We start from the raw sequence: 19,981 nt of genomic DNA, 5'->3' as shown, positions 1-19,981 counted from the left end.
CATGCACTGTCCTGACCTAGAGTGTGAGCATGGTGAGCATGCACTGCCCTGACTCTGAGCGTGGTAGTGTCTGCACTGCCCTGACTCTGAGTGAGGCGAACATGCACTGTCCTGACCTAGAGTGTGAGTGTGGTGTGTCTGCACTGTCCTGACTCTGAGTAAGGTGAACATGCACTGTCCTGACCTAGAGTGTGAGCGTGGTGAGTCTGCACTGCCCTGACTCTGAGTTAGGTGAACATGCACTGTCCTGACCTAGAGTGTGAGCGTGGTGTGTCTGCACTGCCCTGACTCTGAGTTAGTTGAACATGCACTGTCCTCACTCTGAGTGTGAGCATGGTGTGTCTGCACTGCCCTGACTCTGAGTTAGTTGAACATGCACTGCCCTCACTCTGAGTGTGAGCATGGTGTGTCTGCACTGCCCTGACTCTGAGTTAGGTGAACATGCACTGCCCTCACTCTGAGTGTGAGCATGGTGTGTCTGCACTGCCCTGACTCTGCGTTAGGTGAACATGCACTGTCCGGACCTAGTGTGTGAGCGTGGTATGTCTGCACTGCCCTGACTCTGAGTTAGGTGAACATGCACTGTTCTGACCAAGAGTGTGAGCGTGGTGTGTCTGCACTGCCGTGACTCTGAGTTAGGTGAACATGCACTGTTCTGACCAAGAGTGTGAGCGTGGTGTGACTGCACTGCCCTGATGCTGAGTTAGGTGAACATGCACTGTCCTGACCTAGAGTGTGAGCGTGGTGAGTCTGCACTGCCCTGACTCTGAGTTAGGTGAACATGCACTGTCCTGACCTAGAGTGTGAGCGTGGTGTGTCTGCACTGCCCTGACTCTGAGTTAGTTGAACATGCACTGCCCTCACTCTGAGTGTGAGCATGGTGTGTCTGCACTGCCCTGACTCTGAGTTAGTTGAACATGCACTGCCCTCACTCTGAGTGTGAGCATGGTGTGTCTGCACTGCCCTGACTCTGAGTTAGGTGAACATGCACTGCCCTCACTCTGAGTGTTAGCATGGTGTGTCTGCACTGCCCTGACTCTGAGTTAGGTGAACATGCTCTGTCCTGACCTAGTGTGTGAGCGTGGTATGTCTGCACTGCCCTGACTCTGAGTTAGGTGAACATGCACTGTTCTGACCAAGAGTGTGAGCGTGGTGTGTCTGCACTGCCCTGACTCTGAGTTAGGTGAACATGCACTGTTCTGACCAACAGTGTGAGCGTGGTGTGTCTGCACTGCCGTGACTCTGAGTTAGGTGAACATGCACTGTTCTGACCAAGAGTGTGAGCGTGGTGTGTCTGCACTGCCCTGATGCTGAGTTAGGTGAACATGTACTGTCCTGGCCTGGAGTGTGAGCATGGTGTGTCTGCACTGCCCTGACTCTGAGTTAGGTGAACATGCACTGTCCTGACCTAAAATGTGAGCATAGTGTGTCTGTACTGCCCTGACTCTGAGTTAGGTGAACATGCACTGCCCTGACTCTGAGCGTGTGAGCATGGTGTGTCTGCACTGCCCGGACTCTGAGTAAGGTGAACATGCACTGTCCTGACCTAGAGTGTGAGCGTGGTGAGTCTGCACTGGCCTGACTCTGAGTTAGGTGAACATGCACTGTCCTGACCTAGAGTGTGAGCGTGGTGTGTCTGCACTGCCCTGACTCTGAGTTAGTTCAACATGCACTGCCCTCACTCTGAGTGTTAGCATGGTGTGTCTGCACTGCCCTGACTCTGAGTTAGTTGAACATGCACTGTCCTGACCTAGAGTGTGAGCGTGGTGTGTCTGCACTGCCGTGACTCTGAGTTAGGTGAACATGCACTGCCCTGACTCTGAGCGTGGTGTGTCTGCGCTGCCCTGACTCTGAGTTAGGTGAACATGCACTGTCCTGACCTAGTGTGTGAGCGTGGTGTGTCTGCACTGCCCTGACTCTGAGTTAGAGGAACATGCACTGTTCTGACCAAGAGTGTGAGCGTGGTGTGTCTGCACTGCCGTGACTCTGAGTTAGGTGAACATGCACTGTTCTGACCAAGAGTGTGAGCGTGGTGTGTCTGCACTGCCCTGATGCTGAGTTAGGTGAACATGCACTGTCCTGACCTAGAGTGTGAGCATGGTGTGTCTGCACTGCCCTGACTCTGAGTTAGGTGAACATGCACTGTCCTGACCTAGAGTGTGAGCGTGGTGTGTCTGCACTGCCGTGACTCTGAGTTAGGTGAACATGCACTGCCCTGACTCTGAGCGTGGTGTGTCTGCGCTGCCCTGACTCTGAGTTAGGTGAACATGCACTGTCCTGACCTAGTGTGTGAGCGTGGTGTGTTTGCACTGCCGTGACTCTGAGTTAGGTGAACATGCACTGTTCTGACCAAGAGTGTGAGCGTGGTGTGTCTGCACTGCCCTGATGCTGAGTTAGGTGAACATGTACTGTCCTGACCTAGAGTGTGAGCATGGTGTGTTTGCACTGCCCTGACTCTGAGTTAGGTGAACATGCACTGTCCTGACCTAAAATGTGAGCATAGTGTGTCTGTACTGCCCTGACTCTGAGTTAGGTGAACATGCACTGCCCTGACTCTGAGCGTGTGAGCATGGTGTGTCTGCACTGCCCGGACTCTGAGTAAGGTGAACATGCACTGTCCTGACCTAGAGTGTGAGCGTGGTGAGTCTGCACTGCCCTGACTCTGAGATAGGTGAACATGCACTGTCCTGACCTAAAATGTGAGCATAGTGTGTCTGTACTGCCCTGACTCTGAGTTAGGTGAACATGCACTGTCCTGACCTAGAGTGTGAGCATGGTGTGTCTGCACTGCCCTGACTCTGAGTTAGTTGAACATGCACTACCCTCACTCTGAGTGTTAGCATGGTGTGTCTGCACTGCCCTGACTCTGAGTTAGGTGAACATGCACTGCCCTCACTCTGAGTGTGAGCATGGTGAGTCTGCACTGCCCTGACTCTGAGTTAGGTGAACATGCACTGTCCTGACCTAGTGTGTGAGCATGGTATATCTGCACTGCCCTGACTCTGAGTTAGGTGAACATGCACTGTTCTGACCAAGAGTGTGAGCGTGGTGTGTCTGCACTGCCCTGACTCTGAGTTAGGTGAACATGCACTGTTCTGACCAAGAGTGTGAGCGTGGTGTGTCTGCACTGCCGTGACTCTGAGTTAGGTGAACATGCACTGTTCTGACCCAGAGTGTGAGCGTGGTGTGTCTGCACTGCCCTGATGCTGAGTTAGGTGAACATGCACTGTCCTGACCTAGAGTGTGAGCATGGTGTGTCTGCACTGCCCTGACTCTGAGTTAGGTGAACATGCACTGTCCTGACCTAGAGTGTGAGCGTGGTGTGTCTGCAATGCCGTGACTCTGAGTTAGGTGAACATGCACTGCCCTGACTCTGAGCGTGGTGTGTCTGCACTGCCCTGACTCTGAGTTAGGTGAACATGCACTGTCCTGACCTAGTGTGTGAGCGTGGTGTGTCTGCACTGCCCTGACTCTGAGTTAGGTGAACATGCAGTGTTCTGACCGAGAGTGTGAGCGTGGTGAGCCTGCACCACGGGCCGGCTCTAGGATGGTGCTATTGATGCCACCGCACAGGGCGCTAACTTCAGGGGGCGCTGTGTTGTTAAAATGTATAGTGGATTTAAAAGCACCAGATGCAGCGTTCCTGGTCTTCAGCAATTTTCAGGCAACAATGAAAATGTCAAGATAGCTCTGGTGATTAATGGACCTGCTGGAGAGAGATTGAGTCTAGTGGAAGTTTTTACTCATTATAAAGTAGCGCTGAGCGTTAATATGCCTGCTACAAAGAACGTGTTTCATGCAGATCTCAGAAGTGCATATAATGTAAATAGCTCAGAGGGCTACTGCGTTTGTTGGAGAGATCCTTTTTAGGTCTCGTCTGAGCCAGCGCATGCGCTGCTCTGCGAGACATTTAGTAAGCGACTTTTGAAAGTGCCACTGCAGGCTTTTGGTGGCCTCAAGCTTGCGTGCACGCGAGCGTGCCCGTGCGCAGCCGCCATCACCGTGCTCGATAGCGATCGCGATCACTTTCACTTTCGCGGCCATCCCACTTTCACGGCCACACGGCCAATGCTTGTTATTTGTAGATATAATTTCTTAAGATTGAATTGATTGACTCATGGAACTGAGGGTTTAGCCAAACATTTTTGATTGTATTACTTGTGAAGAAATTAGATGCAATTTTACTTCTGTTGGTTGTCGCTCTATGTTGGACAGGCCACGTTAAGGGCTTGCTCCCTCCCCGCATGACAGGGCCCGAGCCCCGGCCCTCCAGGTGTTACCCACAGAAACAACCCGCACCCCGTCCCCAGACGGGACTCCTGCCCCCGGACCTCTCTGTATCATGGGGCCGAACCACTACCGGCTCCCTCGCCCGGCCCGGCCGCCATCTTGGACACTGCACCACGAGGCCGCGTGGCCTCAGCTCGACCCTAACCCTGGGCCTGGCCAGGCCCCGACATCCCGGCACCACCATCCACCCAGGAGGTGAACGGACCACTTGGCAGGTCGATGGGAGAAAGAAGTGTCGATGGCTCTCCCCCGCCAGGTGCCGATCGCCCCCCAGCTCCCCCGGGCGCTGGCTCCACCCCCCTGCTGGGTGTCTGGACTCCCTCATCCCGGACCTCCCGACCTCCAAGTGCGAGGGTCCGGACATCAAAGGGCGCCAGACCTATAACTGGGGCAGCTCCAGAGCAGGAAGGCAGTTGTATCCTGGAGTCGAGAGACACCGTGAAGAACTCAACCCTGACGGACTACTGGCGCTGCCGTAGCCCTGCCTTGCGAACTATCGTCCTGACTGCTGGCGCTGCCGCGGCCTTCTGCATCCTCCATCCTCGTTGGGACCTGCTGGCGCTGCCGCGGACCGTTGTAACTACCACCTTCACTGGGACCTGCTGGCGCTGCCGCGGACCGTTGTACTTACCACCTTCACTGGGACCTGCTGGCGCTGCCGCGGACCGTTGTACTTACCACCTTCACTGGGACCTGCTGGCGCTGCCGCGGACCGTTGTAACTACCACCTTCACCGGGACCTGCTGGCGCCGCCGCGGCCCGTCCATCTAGAACGCCGAGCTCGAGGATTGTGAGCTATCCATCATACCATCTCAGCTACCAGATTGGTAACAAGACTGTCCCGCTACCCCCTTTCCCAACCAAGAGACTAGAATCGAGGGGACCCCTGAGTCCTGACCACCTTGTACCATTCTATCGTACCTAAAGATTGCTTATAAAGAACGTCGAAACCTTATCTTTGTGTGGTGTACATCTGTGGGGGGGAAGTTACTCGTCGGTACGATCACTGGAGACGGCTCTCCCCGGAGACCTCTCCCCTTGTCCTCGGCCGACCCTCCCGGTCCGTCTAACACTCTATATAGCAATAGCCATAGTTCGAGGGTAGCAAGCTACCGGCTGGCGGTAGTAAGGGCTAAATAAATGCAATTACAAGACAATACAACGCGCACTCAATCTCATGCAGCAACAATTGGCTTGTAAAATTCCCAAGGTAACGCGTAAGGCTTTTTGATGCCTTTTGTGGTTCATTTTGCGAGTAAGAAGGTACACAGGAGATGTATTTTTTACAAACAAATCTGAGAATATTTTCTTTGAAAATCAAAGCATCATCCTCACGCCTTAGCGCGAGGGAGGGAGCATGTTAACGACTCCACAGAACCGTCTCAGTTTATGTCAGAATGAATGTCACCTGAGTTCATAAACGACAAGCCCCCACTTTGTAAATCATGTGCCTCAGATCACATATTTGCTTTCAAAGTGCATCAGCGCCTGTGATTGCTTCTGAACGCGGTTCGAATTGTTGAAGCACAGCGTATAAGGACTTTGTTAGTTTGAAAGCAATTTCTTGAACTCCCCTACAAGACAAATCTCCTGATGGGGAGTCACATTCAGATAACCCGCCTCTTTGGAGATTGCAGGGTCGTGTGAACATGATAACTTCAGGCGTTCCGCCTACAACAGAAGCCCCCTTGTATAGAATCAAAGAAATGTTTTTTTATTGGTCCTGAGGAAGGTGATATTAAAATGTATTACACCGAAACGTACGTAGACCAGCTACGACACATCTGGGCACTCTTTTCAAGGATCAACTGAAAAAAACTAAGGAGGACATACAAATAGATGTTATATTTGTTATAGTCGATTTTGGGAAGTCACCAAAAATATGTATCCTATATGATCTTTCCAGATGTGTATTTTATTGATTATTTTTTTGTGTGGTCTATCTGTTAGGATGTATGAATAGTATGCGAGGTGAGAATGCAGAACTAATGGCGTTATTTGGGGGTTTCTCATTTGTCCAACAATTGTGATTTGACAATAATGTGTATAATGTTCACATTAATGGTTGTATGTATATAAATGTTTTATGACTAATTGAGTATAAAAAGAGAAAATACAGAAAAGACAAACACGAAAAATTAACAATTTTGATAAATAAAAAAACAAAAGAAGGAAAAATTTAATAGAAAATGAGTTGTTTTTGCTTATGGGGAATTGTTGATGCACATATATAAAAAAAGATTTTTTGTGAGTACTTACCGGTGATAAAAGAGTGATAGGTCGGATAAGAGGTTGAAACCTTTTGTAACATTCAGATATTGCCACATAACGACCCCTTTCCTTTATTCCACGCCAGCTCTCCTCCATTGTGCGGTTTGTCATATTGATAAATTGGGCTATTAGGAGGCGGAAAGCACCCCATTATGGCGGTAAACTGAGCGCATAAGTAATCCTGAAATGATCAGACACACGCCCCGCCCACCCGGAAGTAAGTCTCTGAATTGATACAATCGGTTGACTTTCTAGACGCTCGGTTCTCTTCTGAGTTTACGATAAAGTTAGAGACTTGAATAGAATTAATGTTCATACTGCAATCGCCATGTTTGTTTTGGCTTATGGCTCACTGATGAAACCAATGTGTTGTCTCTGACTTACTGACCCGCACATTTCTCAGCCGAATGCTGGTCGTAAAAGAGACAAGCATTGGCATAGCCAAAAGGTCTCGCCTTTGGGACTTTATAAGTGTTTAGCCATGCAACAGTTGATATTGTTGCACCAAGGATATTGAGCTGCATAACTAAATACTTATAAGGTCCCAAAAGCGAGACCTATTGGCTATGCCAATGCTTGTTTTACTTGCAAATTAGAAATTAACATCCTAATAAAGAACTGTTGTCAAACAGCTGCGTGGAAACTGCAAGGTATAGTTTAGATTTTTCCCAGTATTTCATTATCCTAATATTGCAAAAAGGGGAGAAATCAATTTTTATTATTACTAGAGAACCCTTACCCATGGTGTTACGTTTTAAATTCTGAGTTTGTGCTTCTCCAGACCAAACACTCTTAAACTCTCCTGCCTACCAGTATGGATGACTTGTGATTCCTTCACCCTGTAGCTCTCTGTCTTATGTACCATTTCCTGTACACTGATTTACCCAGATGTGATTGACTGTCTCTGTGTAACTTGTGTGTGATGTAAAGTGCTCTGACACCCTACACTCATGAGTGATGCTATAAAACAAAAGAAAAGCATGTGAGAGAGAGTGGTTATGGAGACTTGAAGGTCGCTGTTAAAGGGTGGTAGTGAGGGAATTCATGGAGAAAGAGGTCATTGGGGGCGCCAACATACATAGTCACATTGTGCGCCACCCGCCCTGAAGTCAACCCTGGCCTGCACTGGCCTCACCTAGAGTGTGAGTTTGGTGAGCAATACAGTGTCCTGATTCTGAGTGTGAGTGTTGTGAGACTGCACTGCCCTGACTCAGAGTGTGAGTGTGGTGAGCATGCACTGCCCTGGCTCTGAGTGTGAGTGTGGCAAGCCTACACTGCCCTAACTCAGAGTGTGAGTGTGGTGAGCATGCACTGCACTGGCTCAGAGTGTGAGTGTGGTGAGCATGCACTGCCCTGATTCAGAGTGTAAGTGTGGTGAGCATGCACTGCCCTGGCTCAGAGTGTGAGTGTGGTGAGCATGCACTGCCCTGGCTCAGAGTGTAAGTGTGGTGAGCATGCACTGCCCTGGCTCAGAGTGTGAGTGTGGTGAGCATGCACTGCCCTGGCTCAGAGTGTGAGTGTGGAGAGCATGCACTACCCTGACTCAGAGTGTGAGTGTGGTGAGCATGCACTGTCCTTGCTCAGAGTGTGAGTGTGGTGAGCATGCACTGCACTGGCTCAGAGTGTGAGTGTGGTGAGCATGCACTGCCCTGGCTCAGAGTGTGAGTGTGGAGAGCATGCACTACCCTGACTCAGAGTGTGAGTGTGGTGAGCATGCACTGTCCTTGCTCAAAGTGTGAGTGTGGTGAGCATGCACTGCCCTGGCTCAGAGTGTGAGTGTGGTGAGCATGCACTACCCTGGCTCAGAGTGTGAGTGTGGTGAGCATGCATTGCCCTGGCTCAGAGTGTGAGTGTGGTGAGCATGCACTGCCCTGGCTCAGAGTGTGAGTGTGGTGAGCATGCACTGTCCTGCCTCAGAGTGTAAGTGTGGTGAGCATGCACTGCCCTGGCTCAGAGTGTGAGTGTGGTGAGCATGCACTGCCCTGGCTCAGAGTGTGAGTGTGGTGAGCATGCACTGCCCTGGCTCAGAGTGTGAGTGTAGAGAGCATGCACTACCCTGACTCAGAGTGTGAGTGTGGTGAGCATGCACTGTCCTTGCTCAGAGTGTGAGTGTGGTGAGCATGCACTGCCCTGGCTCAGAGTGTGAGTGTGGAGAGCATGCACTGTCCTTGCTCAGAGTGTGAGTGTGGTGAGCATGCACTGCACTGGCTCAGAGTGTGAGTGTGGTGAGCATGCACTACCCTGGCTCAGAGTGTGAGTGTGGTGAGCATGCACTAGGCATGCACTACCCTGGCTCAGAGTGTGAGTGTGGTGAGCATGCACTGCCCTGGCTCAGAGTGTGAGTGTGGTGATTATGCATTGCCCTGGCTCAGAGTGTGAGTGTGGTGATTATGCATTGCCCTGGCTCAGAGTGTGAGTGTGGTGAGCATGCACTGCCCTGGCTCAGAGTGTGAGTGTGGTGAGCATGCACTGTCCTTGCTCAGAGTGTGAGTGTGGTGAGCATGCACTGCACTTGTTTAGAGTGTGTGTGTGGTGAGCATGCACTACCCTGGCTCAGAGTGTGAGTGTGGTGAGCATGCATTGCCCAGGTGCTGAGTGTGAGTGTGGTGAGCATGCACTGCCCTGGCTCAGAGTGTGAGTGTGGTGAGCATGCACTGCCCTGGCTCAGAGTGTGAGTGTGGTGAGCATGCACTGCCCTGGCTCAGAGTGTGAGTGTGGTGAGCATGCACTGCCCTGGCTCAGAGTGTGAGTGTGGTGAGCATGCACTGCACTGGCTCAGAGTGTGAGTGTGGTGAGCATGCACTACCCTGGCTCAGAGTGTGAGTGTGGAGAGCATGCACTACCCTGACTCAGAGTGTGAGTGTGGAGAGCATGCATTGCCCAGGTGCTGAGTGTGAGTGTGGTGAGCATGCACTGCCCTGGCTCAGAGTGTGAGTGTGGTGATCATGCACTGCCCTGACTCTGAGTGTGAGTGGGGTGTGTCTGTACTGTGGGTGTCACCTGTCATGTGTTTGGCCACACCCATCGTTTCTTTGACCGGGAGCAGTCAGTCCCATGATATGAGCTCCTATGTTGGTGTTCCAGATGCCAGGTCTGGGTTCTTAGACGAACATTGCATCAGCAGTTCCATCTGCAAACATTGACTTTTGAATGAGCTCTAACTGATGCCATCAGAAAGATTTCATGCACCCTTTCCAAAGAAAATGTATTTTGGTCAAATGACCATAAAAGTGCAAAGTGCAAATAAATATACTTTAAAATTTCAAACATTAAAAAATACAGGTATAATATCACATATCTAGGCATCAAATAGGACCTATATGGCATGACTTCCTCAGACTCGGCGAAACGTTAACAACAAAAACCTCTAGAAAGTACTGAAATGGACTAAGTAGGAGCCGCCAAGTTGTTTGAGTAGTCCACACCAGTCAGAACTTTTCAGAGTCTGAGGTCTCGTGCCAGTATAACACGTCCGCAATCAGTTAATTAAAACCAGATAAAATGCATACAATGGATCAGTAGCATAATAAATACCTAATATGAAAACAGAGTAATCACTAAGGGACATACACTATTCTCAGCAGCTCTGCAATTGATAAATAGCAACGTGATCTAATAACCCACTACATTCCATCTGCCTCACAATAGCTAGGAGGATTTATTGTATACCCTTATAGGATTAATAGCTTCTCAAATCATGAGAAGTTACAAATTCCCAGAAGAAAGCCTTTTCAATCTAATAACCCAAGCCCTCTGTAGGAAGCGTGCCAATGCAAAAACTAGAGTTTCCTTCAAATCACTTTTTAGGTCGAGCCTATAGCGACAGCGCACATGCGCTGCTCGCTTTGCAAGGCATGCAGTATTCAGTATGGAGTGGAAGCTCCGTAGAAGCTCTGCCCATCTTTTTCATTGGGTTGTGTCTTTGTCCTTTCTAAATGCTGCCTTCCGATTGGTTTATAGGCTTTTAGTCCCTTCTTATGAAAGCCATGTCATCATGTGGATCCTTCCATGGCTACTGGCCCCTTTCTTCGAGTGTTTCATGGTATGTGTTATTTACAATTGTGAGCACTATTTTCAACACCGTGTCCGGAGCCCCGAGAACCAGTCTTCTCCCGTAGCTATGTTGATGTGCTGTGTGCCGCCCCTAGCGCTCCGTGCCCTGTGCTTCCACGGCCGAATGCATCGATCAAGACGGGTTTCCGATCTGTGCAATTCCATGCTACATTATTTACGCATCTGCCAAAAAGTAGTGCAGAAAACGTGTCTGCAACCTATGCCCCTGGCAGAATGCCGTTCTACGGCCACATTTTTCACATAAGCTTAAGGTCTAAGTAGGGGGAAACTGATGGAAGTCGACGTCCCCATCATTTTTTTATTTAGCCAAAAGCGCTACATAGGGAAGAAGAACATACGTTCCCAAACACTGCAGACGCTCTTGCATGTGCAGCCAAATAATTCACAATAAAGCCCGTGTTCAGCCTGGGCAGCAGCACAAGCACGCGGCATGCTTTCCCTTCAGACTCTGCCTCTTCTTGGGACATTATCAATGGAGGAGGAGCAAGTTCTCATCTTAGAACCACCACCCTGGGGGATTCTAATGGTGCTGCGCGAGACGCCATGTCAGCATGCCCATGTGTTTCCGATGAGAACAAATGGCCATCTGTTAACATTTTGAGGCCAGCAGCTGCACTTGAAAGCTGTCTCTACCGGCTCTCCTACTCTGAATAGCGCATTGGCTTCCAATAATGCAGAAAATCATATAGCAAAATATTTTTCGCTTTTTACAGTTTAGAAAGTGATCCATCCATTCAAAAACTGTGCCTGACTGTTTCACTAGACAAAATCAACAGAAGCTGTCAAAAGGACAATATGATTTGTGGCACCTTCATCCAGGTGTGAGTTTTTGCTAACGGTGCACTGCATTTCCAGGATTCCTAGATTTGTTTTTTACATTATAGGCATGGGTTTTAATATCCCAGAACACAAAGGGCCCTTAGCTAAAAGGCCAGGACTGATAGAAGGTGTCACACAGGTAAAGGGGCTACTTGGGATTTGTGAAACATTGCTCATACCAGGATGTCTCTAGCAGCAGTGCGCACTGCGCAACCGCACAGAAGAGCTGTAGTTTGGGTAGTTATAAACAAGCTTTCATCCCTCGGAATGAAAATACAAAGTGGGCTCCAGTGGTCCAGGCTTAATGTCATCAAGAAAAAAGCTTCAATTCCTCACAGAACAGGCCCAGGCGCTAGAAGAATGTTTTTTACACACACAAGTGTACACAGTACCAGGCGTGTATGGGGAAAAACCTAATGAAAGATTGAGGGTGAGTCCTACAGCCAGGGCCGACTTTAGAGTCGGTCGCGCCTAGGGCGAGAATCTTTTTTAGGTCTTGCCAAGGCAGCGCGCATGCGCTGCTCTAGGAGATGACCTTTTGGAATTGGTCAGCTTGTAGTGAAGATCGTTATCTACCTATGTACAACGCTAAGTTAGCATAACCGCGTTAAATGTTAGAAATCCATCTTGCCGCTTTTGCTGCTTTTGCACACGACACTGTAGTCACATGTTATTAGAATTGAGAAATGCTTACTCGACTTTGCTTCACATGAGAACTGTCTGTTGTTAACATCTTAAACAGTGAATAGCGACCTTGGTCTGTACACAGTGTAACAGAAACAGTCTGGGTCGCTAGATGGTGCATGTTGTTGAGTTCAGGTTGATCGGCCCACTAGTTTAGCCATAACACGGACGCAGCTGCAAATACCTGAAAGTCGAGTGCTTTTAATATTGCAGTGTTGCTTGTTTTTCATTACATTCGGAAGAAGAGCGTTCCTAGGAGCAGAGCATAGCTGATCCTGCGATGTGAACTCTCTGAGCTGATATTTACGGTATGGGGTTCCCCATTCAAGCCTAGAGACCTTTTATTAGTCTAATAATACTATTAGTGTGTTAGAGAAAGGAAGGTGGCCTAGAGCCACTGTCATTTTAGTATGATTACTCCTTTAATTTTCTATGGTATTGTAACTATGCTGATGGTTTTGATTTTAATCGTTTGTCTGCTAATGTTAGCCAAACTGCTGCATATTAGGACACAAGGTTTATAAAATAAACTCTTTAAACTTTTCCCGTGTCTCTGTTTATTCTGTTGTGGACTGGTATGAGAATAATTACGAAAAGGTGTTTCTGATTCCCACCATTCCTGAGAAATATACTAAGTCGCTTGTTCTGGGTTGTCTATACATTGGGACCGCCGAGCTAAACCTCGGATAACGAATGGGACTCTGATGCTGGCCGGATAGGGGGTTCTGGGTTCTGAGGTGAGTTTTTGGTACACCGCAATTCACTGAGGGCCTGAGTTCCTGCGCATAGTTCTGCGCATAAGCAGAATCCCTGCAACAAGCTCTTTTCAAGCACTCGTGCTTGTGGCGGCATCCACCTTGCGGGAGTGAGCAGCGGCACGCAGGTGCCATCTGTTTCCAGATGCGACACTTACTTTCACTTAAAACTTTGGCACATGCGCATTCGCCGTCGCTACTTCATGGACCACAATTCCTTGGGGTAACACGCTGGTAGGACGAGCAGAGTGCGGCCAATCGGATTATTTGTATTAAGGCTCCCTTGAGCCGGTTGGGCTGACGAGCCCTGGACCAGCACCTGCGTGCCATGAGTGGTACTTTACCTGAGAATACTTTTTTGGCAGTCTACGCGGCAACCCCACACACATACCTACTCCCTGCTGACGAGAGGCAACTACCTCGAAACACATGTCCAGGGATGGCTAACGCGACACTTACTTTCACTTAAAACTTTGGCACAGGCGCATTCGCCGTCGCTACTTCATGGACCACAATTCCTTGGGGTAACACGCTGGTAGGAAGAGCAGAGTGCGGCCAATCGGATTTTTTGTATTAAGGCTCCCTTGAGCCAGTTGGGCTGACGAGCCCTGGACCAGCACCTGCGTGCCCTGATTGGTACTTTACCTGAGAATACTTTTTTGGCAGTCTACGCGGCAACCCCACACACATACCTACTCCCTGGTGACGAGAGGCAACTACCTCGAAACACGTGTCCAGGGATGGCTAACGCGACAGTTACTTTCACTTAAAACTTTGGCACAGGCGCATTCGCCGTCGCTACTTCATGGACCACAATTCCTTGGGGTAACACGCTGGTAGGAAGAGCAGAGTGCGGCCAATCGGATTTTTTGTATTAAGGCTCCCTTGAGCCAGTTGGGCTGACGAGCCCTGGACCAGCACCTGCGTGCCATGAGTGGTACTTTACCTGAGAATACTTTTTTGGCAGTCTACGCGGCAACCCCACACACATACCTACTCCCTGGTGACGAGAGGCAACTACCTCGAAACACGTGTCCAGGGATGGCTAACGCGACACTTACTTTCACCTAAAACTTTGGCACAGGCGCATTCGCCGTCGCTACTTCATGGACCACAATTCCTTGGGGTAACACGCTGGTAGGACGAGCAGAGTGCGGCCAATCGGATTTTTTGTATTAAGGCTCCCTTGAGCCGGCTGGGCTGATGAGCCCTGGACCAGCACCTGCGTGCCATGAGTGGTACTTTACCTGAGAATACTTTTTTGGCAGTCTACGCGGCAACCCCACACACATACCTACTCCCTGCTGACGAGAGGCAACTACCTCGAAACACGTGCCTAGGGATGGCTAACGCGACACTTACTTTCACTTAAAACTTTGGCACAGGCGCATTCGCCGTCGCTACTTCATGGACCACAATTCCTTGGGGTAACACGCTGGTAGGATGAGCAGAGTGCGGCCAATCGGATTTTTTGTATTAAGGCTCCCTTGAGCCGGTTGGGCTGACGAGCCCTGGACCAGCACCTGCGTGCCATGAGTGGTACTTTACCTGAGAATACTTTTTTGGCAGTCTACGTGGCAACCCCACACACATACCTCCTCCCTGCTGACGAGAGGCAACTACCTCGAAACACATGTCCAGGGATGGCTAACGCGACACTTACTTTCACTTAAAACTTTGGCACAGGCGCATTCGCCGTCGCTACTTCATGGACCACAATTCCTTGGGGTAACACGCTGGTAGGACGAGCAGAGTGCGGCCAATCGGATTTTTTGTATTAAGGCTACCTTGAGCCGGTTGGGCTGACGAGCCCTGGACCAGCACCTGCGTGCCATGAGTGGTACTTTACCTGAGAATACTTTTTTGGCAGTCTACGCGGCAACCCCACACACATACCTACTCCCTGCTGACGAGAGGCAACTACGTCGAAACACGTGTCCAGGGATGGCTAATGCGACACTTACTTTCACTTAAAACTTTGGCACAGGCGCATTCGCCGTCGCTACTTCATGGACCACAATTCCTTGGGCTAACACGCTGGTAGGACGAGCAGAGTGCGGCCAAACGGATTTTTTCTATTAAGGCTCCCTTGAGCCGGTTGGGCTGACGAGCCCTGGACCAGCACCTGCGTGCCATGAGTGGTACTTTACCTGAGAATACTTTTTTGGCAGACTACGCGGCAACCCCACACACATACCTACTCCCTGCTGACGAGAGGCAACTACCTCGAAACACGTGTCCAGGGATGGCTAATGCGACACTTACTTTCACCTAAAACTTTGGCACAGGCGCATTCGCCGTCGCTACTTCATGGACCACAATTCCTTGGGGTAACACGCTGGTAGGACGAGCAGAGTGCAGCCAATCGGATTTTTTGCCCTCTGTTTCCAATTAGCGTGGCCGTGCACGCGTCTGCTCGCTCCCGCAATGTGGATGCCGCCACAAGCACGAGTGCTTGAAAAAAGCTGACCGATTCCAAAAGGTCACTCGTGCTTCTGTTGGCTATTGTCTGATCCTAAAATCTCCCCTAGCCTTGTGCTGCAGCTGTAGCTTTGCTCTGACATTCAGACTAAACCAAGTGCACTGTGTAAAGTGCTCAAGTCGGGTATAATTAGATTTTCGACTGCAGCTGGCAACCGAAAGGTTGCTCAAGGGTGGAACCTTTTGGTGGCGTGCCAGGTTTGTAAATGCAGCTGACTTCTTCATGTGTGCTGAGCACGTCTTGTTAGCAGGGATCTGGCCCAACCTTGCTGAAGGGTCACAGTTTAACCTTGGGAGCCCTAACTTATGACTGGGCTCTGCAATCTGATCCGCAGTGCCACGTTTGGGCTTCAGGTGCCAAGTCTGGCTGGCAGCATTGAGGCAGAGCAGTCCCTGGATTGCAGTTCATAAGTTCCCCCGGGGCAGATGTCTCACAGGGAGGTGCACAGGCCGAAGGATTCAATGGCTGCAAGGACGGATGAGTTGCATAACTAAAGGTCATGCTCTTTGTGAACTGGGGCGATGACGCCCATCTTTGATTTGACGGGTCTTCGCGTTCTCCACAATAAGATCGGATTGAGACAAAAATATATTGCAAAAAAAGTATGGTCTTATTGCCAAAGCTGTAGTCACATTAAGGGCGCATTCCAACTGCATAAAAGCAATAATTAATGCACGTGTAAAGTTATTATCGTTCATGAACTGTTACTAATTCAGGCTTTATTTGCACCTGTATGATGTACGCACAACGGGCCCATTCCCAAGGTTCTGTATTACTAACCCCTGAATTTTCAGGAGCAAATCTCTTTATTGAAGAAAGAAAGCTTTGACGCACAATATGCCAAGATGATGCAATTTTAAAGTGTGACATGAATTTACAGGAGTGGGTGCTCCGAAGTGGGCGGGTACATTCCATGCACATCGGGGGAGCTCCTCTTAATTGACAACTTCGAGTATCAACAAAACACACCAAAAACAATAGCCATGTTGATAGTGGGGCATGTGTATGATCGATTTTTTAAATTTTTTAATTTTTTTACACTAATTAATTGTGTTAGGTCTAGGACAATGTATGCTTTTCTAAGACATTGTCTTGGGGGTTCCTCTACTGGAGCAGAACAAGAGCAAACTTTGGATAGAGGCTGGGTGCAATCGAGCCGGTAAACCATGGGGGCCCTGGAGCTAAAAATATACACACTGAAGTGGTTGTCTGGGTAATAATCGTGTTGGGAAGCCAGACGCTGGCCCGGAAGTTAGCTTCTTCCTGTTTGTCGAAAGCCACCAGCGGGCCTTGAATACAGGCTTCTGGGAGTGTGATAAGCGTGAAAAGCAGAATGATCCGACCCGATACCATGGTGACTGTGTGAAGAAAAGGACAGGAGGCAGTACGGGGTGTAAGGCGTGGCAGTGGCGTCACTAGGGTTGGTGTCACCCGGTGCGGGTAACTCATGGTGTCACCCCATCACGACTTACAGCATGGACCTCCTCGGCTCCGAGTCCACTAGTGGACACAGTTGGCAAATAACGGAACCATACAGAATCCTTAGTAACGTTTGTAAATGTAGGTCCTCTATTTACAAAGGCCATAGAAGGGTTTTGGACCGCCTACCTGCACCTGGTGGCATCACCTGAGAATAACCCCATGAACCACAGTGAGTACCGAGGGGTGGGAAGAGGGCCCACGTGTATGTATTGAGCCATATAAAAAACTTTGTGCCTTTTGCTGAAGGTTTTTTCTTCATGTTGTTTAGGTCATCAGGAGGAAGGTCTTACCGTGGGGCACCAAAAAACTCCCAGAGGCAATGTCTGCTCAATAACATGTTGCTTTATTGTGGAGGCACGTGCAGACATGCAGCATTATATGCTTGGCATCCGTCATGTTCTAAAGCTGAACGTCCCAATGCACACGGACTCATCTCCGAAAATAAAATGCTTCCTTGTTGTGGCCTTATGTCACCAAACCACACTGTGCCCACTGCACTCAGTGAGATGTCACAAAACCCCATTCTTATTGTTTGTTTTCTTTGGGTGTCATTTTAGTTTGCCCATTGAAATGGCCACTAAATTTGCACAGACATTCAGTTTTACTGATAAAACTATATTGGTGACAAATGATGATGTGTGGAGCTTGGGTTTCTGTGACCATTCATCATTTGTGCATCAATGAGTTGCGTGTTCTGATTTGTTTTAACCCGATTTAAATCTGTGTTTCCATAACTCTTCAGAACTAAATGGGCTTTGTGCTTGGTTTTCTCACAGGTGAATGTGTACATTTAATTTACAGGTATCTACATTTTGTTGTGGGTTACAAAAAATGATAGCCTTCCCTTTCGCACTCCCTGTGCCTGGCAATATTGTCATATAATTCACTTTACTTTCTCTGACCACAACGTGAGAGAAGTTTGTAAATACCAATCCTTCACGTTGAAAAAAACATAAGAAGCAATTTGTCAGAAGTCAAATGTCAGGTTATGTCCTCTATCTTTGAAGCATAGGAAATGTGACAAGATAAATACAGAATTTACAAGCATCTTTGTATATTGCTCGGACTAACTTTCAAGACCCACCAAAAGTAAGCTCGACCCTCCAGTGGGTCCTGAGCCACAGTTTGGGAAACGCTTTGCTGCTAAGGCATGCAACCACAGGTAGGGAAACACAAATGCAGACAGACTATTTGTGCGGTGCCTCTGTGTAACCTGTCACTTTCTGTTTGTATTTTTGTCTGTGCCCTGGATTTTTTGTCCTAAACATCTGGTGCTGCTTTTCTTTTTGTTCCTCAGTTTACAGTGCAAGTGCCTTGCCACATGATGGGGTTGGGGTGAATACCTAGTAGAACTGAGCTGCTGACCTAGGGAGCAGAGGTTGAATCCTTGTATAGGCTTAGCAGTTTTTGTGGGCAAATCACTTAATCTTTCGCTGCTTAAAAAATGAAAAAATGTGTACGTAGTATGGTTTTGTTGTTAAGTGCACTAATGCCCTTGAGACAGTTTCACGCTATAAAAAAAACTGCATAAAAAAATGTCCAGTCTGGGGTGACCTAGAAAGAATCATGCTCCACTGAGAGACCACATACATTGTCTGTGTTTGTTTATGCATGCCTCTGTTTACATACGTTAGCAAGTTCTAGTCAGACTTGCTGACTTTGTCAACGCTCGTTTTAATAGGTCCAGCAAAAGTAAATAAACTGACTTGAAATTTGCTGGAAAATCCTTATATGCATGTGGTTACTCACGCCATAAACCCCTTAGGTATGCGGTGTTTATGTTTAAAAGGCATACATTTCATGACGTTTTTACAGTGGGTAGTTTAATAACAAGAGGTGCATGGCACAGTGGCGCAACCGCCCTGACCTTTCTCAGTACCTATCAGCACGTGATGCAGGTGTACTTGTGAGTGGGTGGATGCAGGGGTACTCGTGAGTGGGTGACATTGCCTTTGTCAGACAGCAGCCCTCATGCATGCATCTCTTCCCAGGGGCATCCAAGCTGACTCCAGGTGAATCACTGTAATGTTACATGAACTGTAACTGCAGTGTGTGTGGTCTTCCGGGTACTACGAGCAGCCTGATTGGATTACACGAAACATCTTACCTTTTAAGACTTCACTGTGGTGGTGGCTGGGCCCCTACCGTATGGGTTCTGCTTCTGCAAATCGCCCAGCAGCCCTCCCCTGTCGAGACTGTCTCTGTCTTCACGCAGTCTAAGCGTGTGGTGATGGTGCGCGTCAGAGGAGCACAGCGCGGGGGCTGGCCCAGGGCCGTCATTGGTAGCGCTATAAGATTGACGGCCCTGGGACCCACAAACTGGGTACGCCACTGCCGCGCATCGCACCATCACCACTATGCTAGTAGGTGGTGAGTGCGTGGCGCTGGCGTGCACTGCAGTATTTGTTCCTCTGAGTCCTGATTATAAAGCAGTCAGAGGCAAGGCTGCAGAGCTGTGTTACACTTACACAGCGTAACCAGATTGGTGTCACCCAGGGCCGGCTTTAGGGCTGGTGGCGCCCTGTGCGACAATGTTTGTTGGCGCCCCCCCAATGACCACCTCCACCTCGGATTCTCTCACTAGCACCCTTTAACAGTGACCAAGTCTCCATAACCACACCCTCTCAGATGCATTGAATTAGTTATACAGCACCACTCATACCAGTTTAGGGTGTCCGAGCACTTTGCATCACACACACATTACACAGAGACAATCAATCATACGTGTGTAAATCAGTGTATAGGCAATGTTACATAAGCCAAAGGACTAAAAGTGTAGGAGTCACATGTCATCCATACTGGTAGGCAGTATAGTTTAAGAGTGCTTGATGTGGAGAAGCACAAACTCAGAGTCGAAAAAGAAACAGCCTAGTTGGGAGTTTTCTTTAAAAATAAGAATCGATTTCTAGCCAAATTAACCCTTTTTGCAACATTAATCAATGCTCTAATAATGTATATTTTGCGGTGTGTATGCAGTTCTAGGATGAAAGTTAATAGCTCACTATCCTATATTAGGACTTTAAGTTATAAATTGCAAGTAACAAAAGGATGTCTCTTTGGAAAGCAGTAACCTGCAGATCTGTTTACATCATACGCACTCTGTAATCTACTTGGTACACGTTCT

The 19,981-nt window shown here is 48.8% G+C and overlaps 1 protein-coding gene across 1 annotated transcript in view; it reads right to left on the bottom strand.

Annotated features, from left to right (window-relative positions):
- Window positions 1–19,058, bottom strand: part of LOC146830149 (butyrophilin subfamily 1 member A1-like) — a 158,615-nt gene extending 139,557 nt beyond the window's left edge. The window contains exon 1 of the mRNA XM_085604019.1: window positions 18,965–19,058. The gene's annotated coding sequence lies outside the window, so the exon portion shown is untranslated. The remainder of the gene's footprint in view (window positions 1–18,964) is intronic.
- Between the last annotated feature and the right edge of the window lie 923 nt (window positions 19,059–19,981).

Source organism: Triturus cristatus, chromosome 5_1, assembly GCF_964204655.1.
Source record: "Triturus cristatus chromosome 5_1, aTriCri1.1, whole genome shotgun sequence".
Classification (NCBI taxonomy): domain Eukaryota; kingdom Metazoa; phylum Chordata; class Amphibia; order Caudata; family Salamandridae; genus Triturus; species Triturus cristatus.
The sequence above is the reverse complement of the archived record's forward strand: the minus strand, read 5'-3'. Positions and strand labels throughout refer to the sequence as shown.